We start from the raw sequence: 22,056 nt of genomic DNA on the forward strand, positions 1-22,056 counted from the left end.
TCCACCTTTGCAGCCTATTCCTGCTTTTTGCGAACCTTTCAGCAGGGTTCTGGTGGACTGTGTTGGTCCTTTTCCCAAAGCAAAGAGGGGTAACCAGTTTCTCTTGATCATCATGTGCGCTGCCACTCGTTTCCCGGATGCCATTCCTCTGAGGAAAATCATGGCTCCAAGTATTGTTAAGGTGAATTTCATGTCAAAGGTTTTCCAACAAGTGCTACAGCAGTTGGGTGGTACCCATTGCCCCTCTAATGCCTACCACCCAGAGTCTCAAAATGCTCTTGAGAGACTTCATCATACTTTGAAGTCTATGTTGAGAGCATACTGCTATGAGTTTCAGAAAGACTGGGATAAATGGGTTCTTCTTGTGCTGTTTGCAGTGCGTAAGGTTGTTCAGAAATCTTTTGGTTTTAGTCCAAATAAGCTTGTGTTTGGACATTGTGTCAGAGGTCATTTGAGCTTGCTGAGAGAGAGGTTGTTGCCGGACAACATCTTAAATATGAAAACAAATCTGTTGGCGCACGTTAGTGTTTTTCAAAACCGATGCACCGCACCTTTGAATTTGCCAGTGAGAATCTGAGGAAGGCGCAAACAAAAATTAAATGTTGGTACGGTCGAAAGGCCTGAAGCAGCGCTTTTGATGTCCTGGTGCTGTTGCCCATTCTGGGGTTGCTTTTCAGGCCTTTACCCCATAGTGAAAAAAAATTGTTATCAGGATTAGGTCATTGTTACATCGGAGAGCAGGAAAAAACATGGCTGTGTCATGTCGACATGTTGAAACCATACTTCACCTGCTACGATCGGGTGGAGAAGTCGGTGGAATCCGGTAGTGATCTTCTGCCTGTGGCCACTGCTGTCACCATTGACTATAGTCTTCCACAAGAGCACAAGGTAAGCCCAATACACCCTGTGCCTGTTGGACAGTTGAGTAACTCAGAGATTCTACATTGAAAAAAATATAAACGCAACATGTAAAGTGTTGGTCCCATGTTTCATGAGCTGAAATAAAAGATCCCAGAACTTTTCCATGATTATTTCTCTCAAATTTTGTGCACAAATTTGTTTACATCCTTGTTAGTGAGCATTTCTCCTTTGCCAAGATAGTCCATCCACCTAACAAATGTGGCATATCAAGAAGCTGATTAAAACAGCATGATCATTACACAAGTGCACCTTGTGCTGGGGACAATAACAAGCCACTGTACAATGTGCAGTTATGTCACACAACACAATGCCACAGATGTCTCAAGTTTTGAGGGTGTGAGCAATTGGCATGCTGACTGCAGGAATGTCCACCAGAGCTGCTGACAGATAAATTAATGTTAATATCTGTACCATAATGTCATTTTAGAGAATTTGGCAGTACGTCAAATCAGCCTCACAAACGCAGACCACATGTAACCACGCCAGCCCAGGACCTCCACATCCGGCTTCTTCACCTGTGGGATCGTCTGAGACCAGCCACCTGGACAGCTGATAAAACTAGATTTGCACAACCAAAGTATTTCTGCACAAACTGTCAGAAACAGTCTCAGGGAAGCTCATCTGCATGCTTGTAGTCCTCACCAGGGTCTTGACCTGACTGCAGTTTGGCGTCGTTACCAACTTCAGTGGGCAAATGTTAACCTTCGATGGCCACTGGCACGCTGGAGAAGTGTGCTCTTCACAAATTAATCCCGGTTTCAACTGTACCGGGCAGATGGCAGACAGCGTGTTTGGAGTCGTGTGGACGAGCGGCTTGCTGATATCAACATTGTGAACAGAGTGCCCCATAGAGGCGATGGGGTTATGGTACGGGCAGGCATAAGCTACGGACAACAAACACAATTGCATTTTATTGATGGTAGTTTGAATGCACAGAGATACCGTGACGAGATCCTGAGCCCATTGTCATACCATTCATTTGCCACCATCACCTAATGTTTCAGCATGATAATCCACAGCCCCATGTTGCAAGGATAATTTCTGGGATTCTCTGGATCGACATGTACCACAGCATGTTCCAGTTACCGCCAATATCCAGCAACTTCTCACAGCCATTGAAGAGGAGTGGGACAACATTCCACAGTCCATAATCAACAGCCTGATCAACTTTATGCAAATGGCATGTGTCGCGCTGCATGAGGCAAATGGTACCTTAAAAAACACCATATACTGACTGGTTTTCTGATCCACTCCCCTACTTATTTTTAAGGTATCTGTAACCAACAGATGCATATCTTTATTCCCAGTCATGTGAAATCCACAGATTGGGCCTAATGAATTTATTTCAATTGACTGATTTGCTTATATGAACTGTAACTCAGTAAAATCTTTGAATTTGTTGCATGTTGTCACGACTTCCGCCGAAGTTGGCTCCTCTCCTTGTTCGGGCGGCATTCAGCGGTTGACGTCACCGGCTTTCTAGCCATCGCCGCTCCATTTTTCATGTATCCATTTGTTTTGTCTTGTTCCCAGCACACCTGGTTTTCATTCCCCAATCACACTACATGTATTTATTCCTCTGTTCCCCCTCATTTCTTTGTGTAAGATTGTTTGTGTGTTACGTGTTTTTGTACGCACTAGGCTTGCGTGCATTTTTTCCCGTGTTATTTCACGAATCCTGTTTGTATACATTTGATGTGTTGTGACTGTTTTGCGCGTTTTACACTTTGCCTTGTTGGCTGGAGTTTTTCTGGACTCAGCTGCGTCCGTCTGTATATCTCTCCTGCCGAAATAAAGTGTGCGCCTGTTCATAATTCTCTGCTCTCCTGCACCTGACTTCAGCACAAGTACGCACACACCTGACACATGTTGCATTTATATTTCAGTGTATATATTTTTAACATTTGGTCATTGGATTGATAAAAAAATAAATAACCCAAATGCTCTGTGTGACCACCCGCCAATGTGGCTGGTAATAAATCCACTAGCGTTTGGTTTGTGGCTGGTGTTAATTTCTGCTTCTCCTGTTCTCGGACATGAACATGCCTTAGGATGTCTCCTCTGACAGTGTTGCAGTTCTTCCTGAACCACCTAAACTGCAGCAGTGGGCCAGCCGGACAACCCACAAGCCGGAGAACGAGCAGCTGGCATGGGAGAAAACATTAGATCCAGACCCAACATGGGTCCATTTAGACAGAAACACAGGGAGTCCCAGACCTACACGCCAGCCTGTTCCACACTCCTCATCTGGGTTCTCTGGGTCCACACTCAACCAAACAAGGCTGAGGACGAAGACAGAGAGACTAAACGTGGGTGAGCAGGGTTCCCTCTATCAGCAACAGGTCCTGCAGAAAGAGAAAAACAACAACGTTGAGGACTGTTCCAATGTTTCCATGTTACTGGAATGTTTAAGTGTTAAAAAGTGGACTCTACTAGCTACTTACCTTTGCCTTTTGAGAGAAATGTTATGTTACCCTAAAAGTGAAGTGTTGCAAAAAGGACAATCAACTTTATTTACTTACCTGTTTTGGAGAAGAACATAAAATACTTACTTACCTTGAGGTTTTTCACAATTGAATGTTAATGGTGTTCAGATGAATTTTTACATGTGTTATTTAAAAAATGTCACCTGTTTTATTTGTTATAGGTGCTAAAGGGACTCGGCACTGCTGGAGGGGGGTAGTGTTGTGCCACATAAATAGCATACCCTCCTACTTTTACCCCTAGATGATTAACAGCTGTATGTTCCAATTGTCATGACGTAGTAAGTATGTGTTCAGTGTTTTTCAGTTGGTACGTCAGTTCTGTTGTATGGCCCCTGTATGGACACCTGTGTGTGATCTGTACTGGAGCTAAATAGTAACTAAAGTATTATAATTGTCTGCAATAAACATCTGAAACCAAGAGAGAAGGTTGTCGTGGACCTTCTTCCTACACCATCCACACATAAGGTCTGTATCTACAAGAGAATACCTAGCTACATACAGTATAGTAGCTTAGTTCAGCTAACTGATGGCTAACAGTTATCTGAAGACTGAAGAGGCTTCAATGTGAGGACAAGACCAGCTAAACCACAACAATATTTACCAGCCCTCTGGTTTACCTTTTTCAGTAACCGAAGGTAAATCTCCAGTATAATCCAGGATACCATAACAGTTGGTACGGGCTATACAATGTGTGAAAAGAAACATTTGTATCAAACTTTTGATTAGATAGCCTCTGTATGCCAATGTGCTGATTTAGCTAGCCAGTTTGTCTGTTTGCATGCCTGAAAATGAACCAATATCAGAACTCAGGTTAAGACCCAGATACAGACAACTAGAGTCACTGATGTTTATTGACCCAAACAGGGACCGGGCAAAAGACAGGTCAAAGGCAGGCCGAGGTCCGTAATCCAGGGCAGTCAATAAGGTACAGAACAGCAGGCAGGCTCGGGTTCAGGACAGGCAGAGGTTCATTAACGGGTCAGAGTCAGGCAGGGATAGAACGGCAGGTAGGCTTGGGGTCAGGGCAAGCAGGATGGTCAGAACCGGGAAAACAGAACTTGAGAAAGCAGGGAGATGGTAAGACAAAACAAGACGAACTGGCAACAGACGAACAGAGAACACAGGTATAAATACACTGGGGATAACGGGGAACATGAGCGACACCTGGAGGGGGGTGGAGACAAGCACAAAGACAGGTGAAGCAGATCAGGGTTTGACACCAAAACACAGACACGAGCACAAGAAAAGAATGGACTATAGATACAACTATCAATGGACTGGAATACCAGGCCACTGTTTTGCTACTCAGTGCTGTGTCTACCTAAAATCTGAATGGAATGAGAAACACTGATTTAAAGGGATAGTTCACCTCAAAATTAATGTAAGGCATATATTTGCATACCTTGAATGTGGTGAGATGAATTACCAGTACCAACATGCCTTACACTTGGGGGAATCTCAATGTTTTTTTATTCCATACTTATTCCATTCCCTCAGCTTCTGGGATGCATTTTGATAAGGAGGACAGACGATGTAAGGAAGCAAACGATACAGCCTACATTCACATTGGCTCAAACTGTGTCAGTGTGGCATTAATCATGAATTGCCATCATTGCATTGATCCCCTCTGAATGAGAAGTAGTAATAACCTGATTGAGAGGAGTGAGTCCCAAACAGTAGTAGCCGGAATATTAGCCTATCAGCCTCAGCTTTTAAACAATATATATATTTTTTTATAAATGAAAAATATTTGAAAATCCCTAATTTTTGTAATACTTCATAATTTACTCCCATCACATAGTTTGTAATTTATTATACTGACACTTTCTCAAGTCATACACTTTCCATTTCCATCCTTAATGACAAAACTTGGCCAAGGCTATTGTGCACTCATAATGAATGCATGTCATATATCACCTTCTGTGTCAATTTAACTATGAAACAAGTAAGATGGCCTAATCATTTTTTGCTCTCTTTGACCAAGTTGTAGAAGGCTAACTGAGAAGTTGACTTAACACAATCTGCAAGTAAACAAGATTGTGAGAGGGGCCCCACTGTTTTGAGTGGTCGGATATTCTGGCAAAAAAATGTATCTGCTGCAATAGGGGTAGAAATGGGGGTAGCACATCTAACAGCCCTGGCTGAAGAAGACAATATACTCAGAAATGTGGGAGAATTTACACTAGCTGTTCTAGAGCCAGTGGCCAGGCTTTCTGAGCCTTCTACTGCCTAGGAGGAGATTTTAAGAGATTAAGACACAAGCATTAATTCCGATACACGCTGAGGATTGAATTAATTAAAGATTTTTCTGGGCTGTGTTCAGTCACATGGTGCAGCATTGAAATAATCACCCTTTTAGCTTGGCACTTGTCCAACTCTGAGAGAGCTGTGAATGCTCAATTTTTTCTTCCAGTCAGTTCATGGTAATGTGGCAAAGACTTTGAGTTTTTTTTGTGCAGTTTAAGTATGGTATGCTGTTGTTGCCTGAAATGCCCCTAGCAAAGAGTAAAGGCTACAATTAGGCCTAGTTCCAAAAAAAATTGACTAACAAGCAAATTCCGTCCACATTTTTTTTACCCCTAAATAGCATTACAATTCATAATTTGAAATAATTTTTCCTATACTGCTCATGTTTGCTCCAATTAGTACAGTATACTAGAAGATGGCCAGAGTCACTCCCCTCCTCAAGAAACCAACACTCGACCCCTCTGACATCTTCACTTTCCAATCACTTGAGCCTGCTGTCTATTACCAACTCTCTTGTTATCTCTCTCAGAACGATCTTCTTGACCCTAACCAGTCAGACGTCTCCCTCAACTGAGATCACTCTCCTCTGTGTCACAGAGGCTCTCCCCTCTGCCAAAGCTGACACACAAAGCTGAGTATGACCTCTCCTCACACAGAAAACGATGCAGGTCCTAATCCAGGCACTTGTCATCTCCCGTCTAGACTACTGCAACTCTGTTGGCTGGGCTCCCCCCTTGTGCCATGAAACCTTGCAACTTATCCAGAACACTGCATCCCGCCTGGTGTTCAACCTTCCCAAGTTCCCTCCGATGTCTCCCAGCTCCTCAGCACACTCCACTGACCTTCAGTCAAAGCTCGCATGCTCTTCAAGACCCTGGTGCTTGCCTACCGAGTAGCAAGGTGAACTGCCTCTCCCTACCTTCAGGCTATGCTCAAACCCCACAACCCAACACAGGCACTCTGTTCTGCCACCTCTGTTCTCTTGGCCCTCCAACCCCTATGGGTGGGCAGCTTCCGCTCAGCCCAGTCAAAGCTCTTCTCTGTCCTGGTACCTCAATAGTGGAACAATCTTCTCCCTAACATCAGGACAGTGGAGTCCCTGCCCATCTTCTGAAAATGTCTGAAACCCTACCTCTTTAAAGAGTATCTTAAATTAATCCCACGTCCCCCTGCTTTGATTCTTTTTCCAGTTATTTGCTATGAGGGGGAACTGTCCCAATGAAACCTCAGGACTTCTTAAATAAATCTCAGGATTTCATAGAATAAATTATATCAGCACAAAGTAAATGGACCGTCCTGGGGCGCACAAATGTGCATCCGTTCAGTCAGAACTTCTGAGTCTGCTATAGTCACCTTCCAATATATCCTCTTGTGCCAGATGGCTTACTTCCGCACATGAGACTAGATCTGCTCTATCAGGTACAAATGGCCAATTTTATTGTTTCCCCCTGATGTATAAGCAGTGGTGGAAAAAGTACACAATTGTCATACTTGAGTAAAAGTAAAGATACCTTGATAGAAGTAAAAGTGAGTCACCCAGTAAAATACTACTTGGTTTTAAATATACTTAAGTATCAAAAGTAAATGTAATTGATCAAATATACTTAAGTATCAAAAGTAAAAGTATAAATAATTAAGCAAACCAGAAGGAACACATTGGTGAGTCTGCCAGATCAGAGGCATTAGGGATGACCAGGGATGTTTTCTTGATAAGTGTGTGATTTTGACAATTTTCCTGTCCTGCTAAGCATTCAAAATGTAACGAGTACTTTGGGTGCCAGGGAAAATCTATGGAGTAAAAAGTACATTATTTTCTTTAGGAATGTAGTGGAGTAAAAGTACACATTTTCAAAAATATAAATAGTAGAGTAAAGTACAGATACCCCAAAAAACAACTTAAGTAGTACTTGAAAGTATTTTTACTTAAGTACTTTACACCACTGTTTATAAAGTTCTACTGTAGGTGACAGAGCGACATGTTGTGTGGACTAAAACAGCATAAAACCTGGTGTATCCTATAGCACGATCAAATGAATTAGCCAGCTACAGAAACATTGATAAATATTTTTTTAGATTTTTTTGTCAAATTAACCAGTTAGCTATCTACCTTAGGTAGATAGCTATCTGCTGATCTATCTCCCATGCCAATTTCAAGTCTTAAAGTAATATCTGACTAACTCGGAAATATGAGGTAATTTCAGAATGAAAGTTAACTAGAGCATCATGCTTTGTGACATTATGTTAGCTAGCTATCCTGGTGCACTCATATTTTCGTCAGCTGGCTGCTCGTTCTAAATAGTATAATCAAATCTGTTCAAGACAGTGGCAGAATGTGCAGCAGTGGTCATTCAGTTTTTGACAGGCAAAAGTGAAATATGTGTATTTATGCTGTTGCTCAAATGCACAGATCGCTTTATATAGAGTGCCTTCGGAAAGTTTTCAGACCCCTTGACTTTTTCCACATTTTAAAAAAAATCTCTGCAATCTACACACAATACCCCATAATCACAAAGTGAAAACAGGTTATTATCATTTTTTGCCAAAAAAAACAGAAACACCTTATTTACATAAGTATTCAGCCCCTTTGCTATGAGACTCGAAATTGAGCTCAGGTGCATCCTGTTCCCATTGATCATTCTTGAGATGTTTCTACAACTTGATTAGATTCCACCTGTGGTAAATTATATTGATTGGACATGATTTGTAAAGACACATCTGTCTATATAAGGTCCCACATGTGTCTATATAAGGTCAGAGCAAAAACCAAGCCATGAGGTCGAAGGAATTGTCCGTAAAGCTATGAGACAGGATTGTGTCGAGGCACAGATCTGGAGAAGGGGACCAAAACCTTTCTGCAGCATTGAAGCACCAAGATTGAACTCTTTGGACTGAATGCCAAGCATCACGTCTGGAGGAAACCTGGCACCATCCCTATGGTGAAGCATGGTGGTGGCAGCATTATGCTGTGGGCATGTTTTTCAGAGGCAGGGACTGGGAGACTAGTCAGTATTGAGGGAAACATGAACAGAGCAAAGTACAGAGATATCCTTGATGAAAACCTGCTCCAGAGCGCTCATGATCTCACACTGGGGCAAAGGTTCACCTTCCAACAGGACAACGACAACATAGGAGTGGCTTTGGGACAAGTCTCTGAATGACCTTGAGTGGCCCAGCCAGAGCCCAGAATCCGATCGAACATCTCTGGAGAGACCTGAAAAAGCTGTGCAGCAACGCTCCCCATCCAACCTGACAGAGGATCTGCAGAGAAGAATGAAAGAAACTCCCGAAATACAGTTGTGCCAAGCTTGTAGCGTCATAGCCAAGAAGACTCGATGCTGTAATCGCTATCTAAGGTGCTTCAACAAAGTACTGAGTAAAGGGTCTGAATACTTATGTAAATGTGATATTTCTGTAAAAAAAAAAATATATATATATCTTTGCTTTTTCATTATGGGGTATTTTGTGGAGATTCACTAGGATTTTTTTTTTCTTCATCTATTTTAGAATAAGGCTGTAACGTAACAAAATGTGCAAACAGTCAAGAGGTCTGAATACTTTCTGAAGGCACTGTATTGTCTTCTGCAGCTGACAGCCACACATCTTTTTTGCACTAGAAAAAGCTTTATTGGTCGTTCTGGTTTATACACATCACATTGTGATGTAATGACATGGAAAGGCCTATTTTCAGAGCCGATGGAAATCATGTGACTCCAAACCTATTTAGGTATGGTCGAACATGCTCTGTGCATCACGTTAGCCTATATTTAACATCAGTTGTCATGACAGTTTTTACACAAAAGCCAAGGGGAAATACTGGAATTTGGGCTGAAGTGTGTTTCAGGGTTCATGGCTCGAAATGGATGAGACTGTTGCTCTAAAGTGCTCTACACACTTTACTCAAACAGAACGACGGAGCATCTTATATACATTTGTGCCGAACAAAGCAGAAAACGATGCTCGGTTGCTGCATTTTTAGTTAAAGTGTGTAGCAGCCTTAAGTGACCTATATACAGACACAGATAAGGGAACTGCTCTGTTCCTCCACCCCTGCCTGGATTATTAATAGCCTACCATAGTATCTAGTCATTCTAGTAATAGTATTTCTATGATAAATACTGTCCGCTGCCCCCAGACCCAGTCACCACCTTATGCTATATGTCACGTGATATGGACATGAGGGGGATGGAGGCGTAACTTCAGCCAGAGGGGTAAAGACCCCCAAGGGCCACATCAGAAATGCAAGGATGACAAGGTATTGTTATAGAATACATTATTTTGATAGGTTAAAATTAATAGAAAAAGTGTTTTTGAATTGGTTTTGTGCCTTCAAATATTGTCTCACGTCTTGAAAATTTCAACCGACCAAATATTGTTGAAATTGTAAATGTAACTGTCTTAGCATCACTACTTTGAGAACAATAATAATATATCAAACGCAACATATAAAGTGTTGGTCCCATGTTTCAAAGCTGAAATAAAAGATTTTCGAAATGTTCCATACGCATAAATGTGATCCCTGTTAGTGAGCGTTTCTCCTTTGCCAAGATAATCCATCCACTTGACAGGTGTCGCATTACAATAAGCTGATTAAACAGCATGTTCATTGCACAGGTGCCGCTTGTGCTGGGGACAGTAAAAGGCCACTGTAAAATGTGCAGTTGTGACACACAACACAACGCCACAGATGTCTGAAGTTTTGAGGGTGTGCAATTTGCAGGCTGACTGCAGGAATGTCCACCAGAGCTGTTGCCGGAGAATTGAATGTGCATTTCTCTACCGTCAACATCGTTATAGAAAATTTGGCAGTACGTCAAACCGGCCTCACCAGGACCTCCACATCCGGCTTCTTCCCCTGCGGGATCATCTGAGACCAGCCACTCGGACAGTTGATGATACTGTGGGTTTCCACAACTGAAGAATCTGCATGCTCGTCGTCCTCACCAGGGTCTGGACCTGACTACAGTTCGGTGTTGTAACCAACTTTGGTGGGAAAATGCTTACCTATGATGGCCACTGGCACACTGGAGAAGTGTGCTCTTCACGGATGAATCCCAATTTCAACTGTACCAGGCAAATGGCAGACGGCATGTATGACATCGTATGGGCGAGCGGTTTGCTGACGTCAGCGTTGTGAATAGAGAGCCCCATGGTGGCAGTGGGGTTATGGTATGGGCAGGTATAAGCTAAGGACGACAAACACAACTGCCTTTTATTGATAGTAGTTTGAATGCACAGAGATACCGTGACGAGGTCCTTAGGTGGAATATTGTTGTGCCATTCATCCGCCGCCTTCACCTCATGTTTCAGCATGATAATGCACGGCACGATGTCCCAAGGATCTCTACACAATTCCTGGAAGCTGAAAATGTCCCAGGTCTTCCATGGCCAGCATACTCATCAGACATGTCACCCATTGAGCATCTTTGGGATGCTCTGGATCGACGTGTACACCAGCGTGTTCCAGTTCCCCCCAATGTCGAGAAGCTTTGCACAGCCATTGAGGAGTGGGACAACATTCCACAGGCCACAATCAACAGCCTGATCAACTCTATGTGAAGGAGATGTGTTACGCTGCGTGAGGCGAATGGTGGTCACACCAGATACAGACTGGTTTTCTGATCCACACCCCTACCTTTTTTAAAGGTAGCTGTGACCAACGACTGCATATGTGTATTGCCAGTCGTGATATCCATAGATTAGGGCCAAATGAATTTATTTCAATTGACTGATTTCCTTACACAGTATGAACTGTAACTCAGTCAAATCTTTGAAATTGTTGCATGTTGCATTTATATTTTTGTTCATTGGCTTTTTCCACAGTTGGCATCACCATATCACTCATACCACAAATACTTGGCTTCCAATATCACCCGCACCACAAATTCCGTTTAACTTCTAATCTTGCCTATGAAAACCAGACACTGATCCATTGATCTGCACATTGACTGATGATGTGGATATGAACATTGAGACAGAAAATATTCAACTTAGACACCATGACGCCATGATCCCGTGTAATTAATATTTACCCAACTGTTGCTGTTTCATCAACTCAGTAAAGGGTGTGAATTGTGCAGCGAAAATGTCCTTCCCACACATATTGCATCATTACTCATCATCTCAAGTACAATTGAAGAGTGTTTGGACAGACTTAAGCGAGACAACATTTGTCTCCCCTGATGTAGGCTTAGGCTACCTTTTGTAAGGTGTTGTGCAACACAATAGGTCATGAACAGTCAAAATCATGTTTTTCATGAAATTGGATGATATTTGAAGGAAACCAGATCAAAGTATGATGACCAAAGTATGAAAAATGACTGTTGGTTCTACATTGATAAAGTTTGATCATAAAGTTATTGGTCCCCTCCCCCATGTCAAACACTTGGATTCATTATTAAGGGGACAACGTGCCATCACCAATGGTAACATGATATTCTCTTACCCAATTTAAATAAGTCTCGCCTTGTAACCAACATCGGAGAAGGCATGTTTGCATAGGGGCGTGGTTTATATAGCTAGATAGCTACTCTACTGGTGCCAAAATTGGACCGTTGGGTGCCAGCAAATATAATTAAAAGTTTACCCTATGGCAAAGCTACTTATATGTTTCCCCTTTCATCTGTGTCTGGTGTTACTGGCTAGCTAGGTCTTCAGACAGCATGGAACTAAAGAGGGGGAAGGGTTGTTCGAAACTAAGACTCAGTTGTCAAGTCCACACATCTGTCAGTGCTGCTGTGAATCACAAGAGACATGCCAAATGGGAGATTTATAGTAAAAATATATCATTGACACAGTTAATGTTTTTTGAGTTGCTTTGTGTATCACCAAATTTGCTTGAGATGATTTTACTGCAACACTGCTCACTGCATCCATCTTTCCTGAATGACTGTTCAAGACCCTTAAACAATTTCTTGTTTTTTCACTTCTAAAAACAATTTCTTGTTTTTTCACTTCTAAAAACAATTTCATGTTTTCTTTATTTATTGTTTTCTTATTATTTGCATGTATGTGTGTATTGTTATTGTATTACTAGATATCACTGCACGGTTGGAGCTAGAAACATAAGCATTTTGCGGTACCTGCGATAACATCTGTAAATCTGAACTTTAATTTGACAGAATGATCTTCCACTTGCTAAAAACTTCCCATGTAAATGTCTGTGCAAATGTACTGTTCTGTCATAGGTCACCCTTCAAGTCATATGCCCTTTCCCTGTTTCGTTTTACTAAGTATCCCATTTTACAATTTCCATCCCAACCTTTATCTGTTAATGTGGCGAAAACAAAAACACATGGACACGCTCGCTGACGGTTTGGATCAATTTAGGCAACATCTTTCCTTTGCTAGTTAAAAATTCAGTCATCAACTTTGCGCTTTGAAGGGAAGGAGGAGCTGCATCAATTAGGCCCTACTGTACCACTGACTGGAAGAGGCTGTGATATTATCCATTATCTGTCCATATCAAACGAACCCTCCTAACTAACCTCATAGTGTTTTCCCTTTAGAGTGTAGACATTTTTACACCTGCTACCAGATGCAACCTGTGAGGGCTGTTGACATAGGCTAATTTAAGCCATTTCTGTCAGTGAGGGAAATGACCTGAGTCAGGGATCGGGAACAGGCGGGTATTTTCATTTATTTTATTTGACCTTTATTTAACTAGGCAAATCAGTTAAGAACAAATTCTTATTTTCAATGACGGCCTAGGAACAGTGGGTTAAATGCCTTGTTCAGGGGCAGAACGACAGATTTGTACCTTGTCAGCTCGGGGATTCGATACCCCTCTGGTATTTTTATTTAATGTTATTATTATTTTAGTTTTTTGGAACTCAGTCAGGGTCTGAACTTACTGTTGAGAGTTAGAATTATAGAATAAACAAGGTGCAATTTTGAAATTTGGTTGTGCATCAGCAGTTTTTCTGTTGTTATGTCATGATATTTTTTTTAATTTGAACCTTTATTTAACTAGCAAGTCAACTAAGAACATATTCTTATTTACAATGATGGCCTACCGAGGAACAGTGGGTTAACTGCCTTGTTCAGGGGCAGAATGACACATTTTTACCTTGTCAGCTCAGGGATTCAATCCAGCAACCTTTCAGTTACTGGCCCAACACTCTAACCACTAGGCTACCTGCCGCGATATCATCAGATATCATATTAAAAACTGCTAACATTTGTCTCCACCATATGGCAAGATTTCTACAATTGCAGGAAATTAGCTGTAAAATATTGCATTTTTTGTCCCAGAGTAGAATTGCATCAGATTAGTTATAAAATTGCAAAGTCTTCTCTTGCTTTAAAACGTCAACATTTTCTCTATGCCCCATGGCAAAATGTGTAGAATGGTAGGAAATTAACTCCAAAACTTTTTTTTGTCTTCGCTGTCAAGAGGGGGGCAGCTAAAATGTTTTGCTTGCAAGGTGGGCCCCCCAACAAAATATCACTTTGGGCCCCCTAAAGGATAGGGCCGGCTCTGATTGCATGTGTGGGTATGGATGTGGGTTAGCAGACCCACGAGCCACTGCGGCCCCTCATGATGAGTTCCGATTTTTTGTGGCCTTCACCCCCATCAAAGTTGCCCGTCCCTGACCTAAGTGGTTAATAAGGAAAGTATTTTTCAGTCTTTCCTTTTTCCTCTCTCACGTGACCGCTCTCTGACTAGAAGTGAAAAGGTCTCTTAACTTACACAGCTAGCTGATGAGTCAACACAGCATGACCGTATAAGGCCTTCCTGTCTTTGAAGAAACTCTTTTGTAAAGCCATTACCTTTCTGATAATCTATTCTATCTCAAAGCACTACTAGGTTATGTCAGCCTACGTGACTGCTGCATAAGGAAATAAGGAAATGGTCCAAAGTTACAATGTTTGCACAATCCTCAGTCCCTCTTAGACCTACTTCTGATAGTGATACCGATGTGGTAATAGTGGGGCGGCAGGTGGTTAGTGGTTAGAGCGTTGGGCCAGTAACCGAAAGGTTGCTGGATTGAATCCCTGAGCTGACAAGGTGAAAATCTGTTGTTCTGCCCGTGAACAAGGCAGTTAACCCACTGTTCCCCGGTAGGCTGTCATTGTAAATAAGAATTTGTTCTTAACTGACTTGCCTACTTAATAGCTGTCAGGCTACTTTTGTGTCTGAGTCATCCATGCTTTCTGAAGGTTAACTTAAATGGAAAGCAAATGTTTTTGTCTGTGCTGCACCCACTGGCCTCCTTAGCCATATTAGCCTTTCTAGCTATTGCTCATAATGACAGAATAGACCAAGTTATTTTCCTAGAAAAACAAGAGACATAACAAGCTGACATCATCGAATACCTGTGGTGGCCTTTTGGTGGCGTGGGAGAAAACAGACTGAGGTTGGAGTTGAGCTTAAGCACATAACCAGCCATTTGGTTGGAGTGCTCTCAAACACTCAAACACACAGACAATGGGCAAGTGTCTGGTGAGGGAGGGGCAGAGGTTTACCATACCTGTCAATCATATGTTCCGGAACTCCAATTTGAGCAGCAGCAGCTGAAAAATGAGCTCCTACAAATATTGAAATTTACATGGTTTTTAGAGTGAAGTACATCGGAAAAAAGCAAAAGAAAACTGCAAGACTGAAGAGGAGAAAAAACAAGCAACAAACAAAGAAGATAGGCTTTTGAAAAATAACTATTTTTCATAAAATTGTAGTTATCTTAGCTAGCTGAATTGTTTACCAGTTGCTAAGCAGTTGCTAGGGACTCTTTTGGAAGAAGCTAGCTAGCTAACGAAGAACAACAAAGAATATCTTTTTAACAGAAGAAAAGAAAGAGAAAATCAGGACAGAAGAAAAAGGATATCAAAGTGAAACAGTTCTCTAAAGACACAAGAGACAATAATACAAGAAACAACACTTATGTAGCTTGTCAACTATGTGTCTGTCTATCCCTGTTCTCTCCCCTCTGCACAGGCCATACAAACGCTTCACACCGCGTGGCCGCTGCCACTCTAACCTGGTGGTCCCAGCGCGCACGACCCACGTGGAGTTCCAGGTCTCCGGCAGCCTCTGGAACTGCCGGTCTGCAGCCAACAAGGCTGAGTTCATCTCAGCCTATGCTACCCTCCAGTCCCTAGACTTCCTGGCGCTGACGGAAACATGGATTACCACAGATAACACTGCTACTCCTACTGCTCTCTCTTCGTCTGCCCACGTGTTCTCGCATACCCCTAGAGCATCGAGCCAGCGGGGTGGTGGCACTGGAATCCTCATCTCTCCCAAGTGGACATTCTCTCTTTCTCCCCTGACCCATCTGTCTATCTCCTCATTTGAATTCCATGCTGTCACAGTTACCAGCCCTTTCAAGCTTAACATCCTTATCATTTATCGCCCTCCAGGTTCCCTTGGAGAGTTCATCAATGAGCTTGACGCCTTGATAAGTTCCTTTCCTGAAGATGGCTCACCTCTCACAGTTCTGGGTGACTTTAACCTCCCCACGTCTACCTTTGACTCATTCCTCTCTGCCTCCTTCTTTCCACTCCTCTCCTCTTTTGACCTCACCCTCTCACCTTCCCCCCCTACTCACAAGGCAGGCAATACGCTTGACCTCATCTTTACTAGATGCTGTTCTTCCACTAATCTCATTGCGACTCCCCTCCAAATCTCCGACCACTACCTTGTATCCTTTTCCCTCTTGCTCTCATCCAACACTTCTCACTCTGCCCCTACTCGGATGGTATTGCGCCGTCCCAACCTTCGCTCTCTCTCTCCCGCTACTCTCTCCTCTTCCATCCTATCATCTCTTCCCTCTGCTCAAACCTTCTCCAACCTATCCCCTGATTCTGCCTCCTCAACCCTCCTCTCCTCCCTTTCTGCATCCTTTGAGTTTCTCTGTCCCCTATCCTCCAGGCCGGCTCGGTCCTCCCCTCCTGCTCCGTGGCTCGACGACTCACTACGAGCTCACAGAACAGGGCTCCGGGCAGCCGAGCGGAAATGGAGGAAAACTCGCCTCCCTGCGGACCTGGCATCCTTTCACTCCCTCCTCTCTACATTCTCCTCTTCTGTCTCTGCTGCTAAAGCCACTTTCTACCACTCTAAATTCCAAGCATCTGCCTCTAACCCTAGGAAGCTCTTTGCTACCTTCTCCTCCCTCCTGAATCCTCCTCCCCCTCCCCCCCTCCTCCCTCTCTGCGGATGACTTCGTCAACCATTTTGAAAAGAAGGTTGACGATATCCGATCCTCGTTTGCTAAGTCAAACGACACTGCTGGTCCTGCTCACACTGCCCTACCCTGTGCTTTGACCTCTTTCTCCCCTCTCTCTCCAGATGAAATCTCGCGTCTTGTGACGGCCGGCCGCCCAACAACCTGCCCACTTGACCCTATCCCCTCCTCTCTTCTCCAGACCATTTCCGGAGACCTTCTCCCCTACCTCATCAACTCATCAACTCATCCTTGACCGCTGGCTACGTCCCTTCCGTCTTCAAGAGAGCGAGAGTTGCACCCCTTCTGAAAAAACCTACACTCGATCCCTCCGATGTCAACAACTACAGACCAGTATCCCTTCTTTCTTTTCTCTCCAAAACTCTTGAACGTGCCGTCCTTGGCCAGCTCTCCTGCTATCTCTCTCAGAATGACCTTCTTGATCCTAATCAGTCAGGTTTCAAGACTGGGCATTCAACTGAGACTGCTCTTCTCTGTGTCACGGAGGCTCTACGCACTGCTAAAGCTAACTCTCTCTCCTCTGCTCTCATCCTTCTAGACCTATCTGCTGCCTTTGATACTGTGAACCATCAGATCCTCCTCTCCACCCTCTCCGAGTTGGGCATCTCCGGCGCGGCCCACGCTTGGATTGCGTCCTACCTGACAGGTCTCTCCTACCAGGTGGCGTGGCGAGAATCTGTCTCCGCACCATGCGCTCTCACCACTGGTGTCCCCCAGGGCTCTGTTCTAGGCCCTCTCCTATTCTCGCTATACACCAAGTCACTTGGCTCTGTCATATCCTCACATGGTCTCTCCTATCATTGCTATGCAGACGACACACAATTAATCTTCTCCTTTCCCCCTTCTGATAACCAGGCAGCGAATCGCATCTCTGCATGTCTGTCAGACATATCAGTGTGGATGACGGATCACCACCTCAAGCTGAACCTCGGCAAGACGGAGCTGCTCTTCCTCCCGGGGAAGGACTGCCCGTTCCATGATCTCGCCATCATGGTTGACAACTCCCTTGTGTCCTCCTCCCAGAGTGCTAAGAACCTTGGCGTGATCCTGGACAACACCCTGTCGTTCTCCACTAACATCAAGGCGGTGACCCGATCCTGTAGGTTCATGCTCTACAACATTCGCAGAGTACGACCCTGCCTCACACAGGAAGCGGCGCAGGTCCTAATCCAGGCACTTGTCATCTCCCGTCTGGATTACTGCAACTCGCTGTTGGCTGGGCTCCCTGCCTGTGCCATTAAACCCCTACAACTCATCCAGAACGCCGCAGCCCGTCTGGTGTTCAACCTTCCCAAGTTCTCTCACGTCACCCCGCTCCTCCGCTCTCTCCACTGGCTTCCAGTTGATGCTCGCATCCGCTACAAGACCATGGTGATTGCCTACGGAGCTGTGAAGGGAACGGCACCTCCATACCTTCAGGCTCTGATCAGGCCCTACACCCAAACAAGGGCACTGCGTTCATCCACCTCTGGCCTGCTGGCCCCCCTACCTCTGAGGAAGCACAGTTCCCGCTCAGCCCAGTCAAAACTGTTCGCTGCTCTGGCACCCCAATGGTGGAACAAGCTCCCTCACGACGCCAGGACAGCGGAGTCAATCACCACCTTCCGGAGACACCTGAAACCCCACCTCTTTAAGGAATACCTAGGATAGGATAAAGTAATCCTTCTAACCCCCCCCCCCCCTTAAAAGATTTAGATGCACTATTGTAAAGTGGTTGTTCCACTGGATATCATAAGGTGAATGCACCAATTTGTAAGTCGCTCTGGATAAGAGCGTCTGCTAAATGACTTAAATGTAAATGTAAATCATAGGTGTTGAGATGCTAGGCAGCCAAGCAAGCCAATAGCTGTAGTAAGTTGCCAATAAAGGTGGGACTGGAAGCTGTGTGTGTGAATGTGTGTGTGTGTGTGTGTGTATATGTTGTTACGTGTGTACGTGCGTGTGCTTGTATCTATATGTGTGTGTGTGTGTGTGTGTGTGTGTGTGTGTGTGTGTGTGTGTGTGTGTGTGTGTGTGTGTGTGTGTGTGTGTGTGTGTGTGTGTGTGTGTGTGTGTGTGTGTGTGTGTGTGTGTGTGTGTGTGTGTGTGTAGAGTGCAATTACTATGCTTGGCCCACACACTCACACCCTCCCCTACTTCCTCTCAAGTTTGCATAGTAACAAACACTATCGCCACCCTGGTTCGTGTGTGTGTGTGCACATGCGTGCGTTAGGAGAGAAAGAGAGAGAGAGACAGAGAGCGAGAGAGCAAGAGCGAGCTCTTGAATAGAAAGTGAAATCCTTTGACAAAAGGCTACTTTTCTAGTCACCCAACACACAGAAGAACATTTTCTGAGTTTAACAATAAATGCTTCCTTCCTATTCCAACAAAACAAACAACCTATGGGATCAACTGTAGATACATTATATAAGCTAATTAAACTTAGTGTAATAAAAAAAGTGAGACTACATAGAGTGATTTCTTCTACATAGTTTACTTTAATGTGTGGCTGATGACATATAGGAGAGCAATAAGAAGCATAGTACACAATGCTACATTATATAGGCTAAAATAGATTAGTACACAAATGCAGAGTTGTGGACTCGAGTCAAATGACTTGGATTCGAGTCTGACTCGAGTCACAAATGTGATGACTTGAGACTCGATTTGATAGAAAATAAAATGACTTGGACTTTTATTTATTTAACTAGGCAAGTCAGTTAAGAACAAATTCTTATTTACAATGACGGCCTACCCCGGACGACACTGGTCCAATAATGCACCGCCCTTTGGGACTCCCAATCACGGCCGGTTGTGATACAGCCAGGAATTAAACCAGGGTCTGTAGTGATGCCTCTAGCACAGATGCAGTGCCTTAGACTGCTGCGCCACTCGGGAGTCCACTTGGGAGACTTGGAGCCTCAAGACTCGGGACTCAACTTTGACTTGAGAGAGATGACTTGAAATTATCTGGTCAGGTTTTGTAATCATTTGTCACTCATTTTGTGGCACAGTCTATGTGGATTACTCTACACGCAGCCAGAGACAGTAGCTGCAGCATGGCCCTTGCAAAAAAACTGAAACAGATTGGCTAGTGAAACACACACCCGGCCCTCTGATTGGACCAGCAAACTGTCAATCAACACTGGTCGGGTGAGCTACCAAACAGATTTCTGATTTGCAGTACAGCTATAGGATTGGGTGCAGTGTAGGGAGAGAGGATTGCCATAGTAAATAAATATGCAGCTCCAAAAAATATTTGGTGATCAAGAATATTAACTGTTTACTTTGCAAGCTCACCAGCAATGGGGCAACAATTACTAGCATAGGCCTACTGGTCTTTTGGTATGTAAAAATAGCTTGAAATGTATAATTTACTTATGAAGCTTGCATTTGGAATTTGTTGTTAAAATACATTTTTAGGCTACTGTGGCGAAGAGGCACGGCTCTCCAAACTCCCTCCAGTGGAGAGTGCTTTTTTCTCTTGTTGAAATGTTTGCTGTTGCTTTCACACGTTTAATGCATATGTGGTAAATCTATATTCCATGTAATACTACAATAATTGCTAGCGTTTCATCATTCCATCCCCGTACCGTTTAATGCTACACATAGACATTTATTTTATCTGTTTCATGTTTAATAGACCTATGACACATTTTCATTTAGCCAACCATTTCTTACTCTGATCTGTGTGAGCGCAATGTTTATTGTGCACATGAAGTCTAATGAGGTAGAAGTTCTGTTTATTCAATGTATGGTTTCCTTTGTTCATATTTCCCGAGTTACGTTTCAGTTCGGTGTGTCCGGTTCCTATGTCTTTGTCATTTTTGTTGTGCGTAATAGGAGCACGGGCACCTCAGTGTGCATAGAAATATGCTACCTGGCCGGCGCTCCACACGCTTTGGAGTCAGAACAGAAGATACAATTATTGTTCCGTGTATGGTATGCAGGACTTAGACTTGATTCGAGTCTCAACCCGTTCTTCTTGTTACTCGACTTTAGACTTGGACCTTGAGACTTGCTTGTGCTTCGAATAATAGTGACTTGGTCCCACCTCTGCAAGAATGTTTCAACAAATGATTGATATATCACAGTACTTGAAAAAAGAGGACATAAGACATAGAACATGATTAATCAAAACCAGTGAACATATGGACACCCATATGTTCCCCGCTATTTTGGTTTTGATCAAATAACCTCAAATCTCCTGCATCAACACATTTACATTTACGTCATTTAGCAGACACTTTTATCCAGAGCGACTTAGAAATTGGTGCATTCACCTTATGATATCCAGTGGAACAACCACTTTACAATAGTACATCTATATATTTTTTTTTGGGGGGGGGGGGGGGCGGGGGAGGGGGGGCTTAGAAGGATTACTTTATCCTATCCCAGATATTCCTTAAAGAGGTGGGGTTTCAGGTGTCTCCGGAAGGTGGTGATTGACTCCGCTGTCCTGGCGTCGTGAGGGAGCTTGTTCCACCATTGGGGTGCCAGAGCAGCGAACAGTTTTGACTGGGCTGAGCGGGAACTGTGCTTCCGCAGAGGTAGGGGGGCCAGCAGACCAGAGGTGGATGAACGCAGTGCCCTTGTTTGGGTGTAGGGACTGATCAGAGCATGAAGGTACGGAGGTGCCGTTCCCCTCACAGTTCCGTAGGCAAGCACCATGGTCTTGTAGCAGATGCGAGCTTCAACTGGAAGCCAGTGGAGTGTGCGGAGGAGCAGGGTGACGTGAGAGAACTTGGGAAGGTTGAACACCAGACGGGCTGTGGCGTTCTGGATGAGTTGTAGGGGTTTAATGGCACAGGCAGTGAGCCCAGCCAACAGCGAGTTGCAGTAATCCAGACGGGAGATGACAAGTGCCTGGATTAGGACCTGCCTGTGTAAGGCAGGGTCGTACTCTATGAATGTTGTAGAGCATGAACCTACAGGATCGGGTCACCGCCTTGATGCTAGTGGAGAACGACAGGGTGTTGTCCAGGGTCACGCCAAGGTTCTTAGCACTCTGGGAGGAGGACACAATGGAGGAGGACACACCCAGGTTACTGGAAATTCTGAGGATGGGAAAAACAACAAATACCTATTTTTTTTATGTAAACTTACTGTAATACACACACCCACACCCACACACATACTGTATACATGCACACACACCCACATGAAAAAATACTATGGTATATTATGGTTAAATACTATGGTTAATTCCTATATTGTTGATGTAAAGAATACTTGTTGGT

General features: G+C 43.8%; 1 pseudogene; it reads left to right on the forward strand.

Annotated features, from left to right (window-relative positions):
* Window positions 1–768: 768 nt before the first annotated feature.
* The window catches only part of LOC106602852 (ribokinase-like), a 40,621-nt pseudogene continuing 19,333 nt past the window's right edge, over window positions 769–22,056 (forward strand).

Source organism: Salmo salar, chromosome 01 (assembly GCF_965601325.2).
Source record: "Salmo salar chromosome 01, fSalSal1, whole genome shotgun sequence".
Classification (NCBI taxonomy): Eukaryota; Metazoa; Chordata; class Actinopteri; order Salmoniformes; family Salmonidae; genus Salmo; species Salmo salar.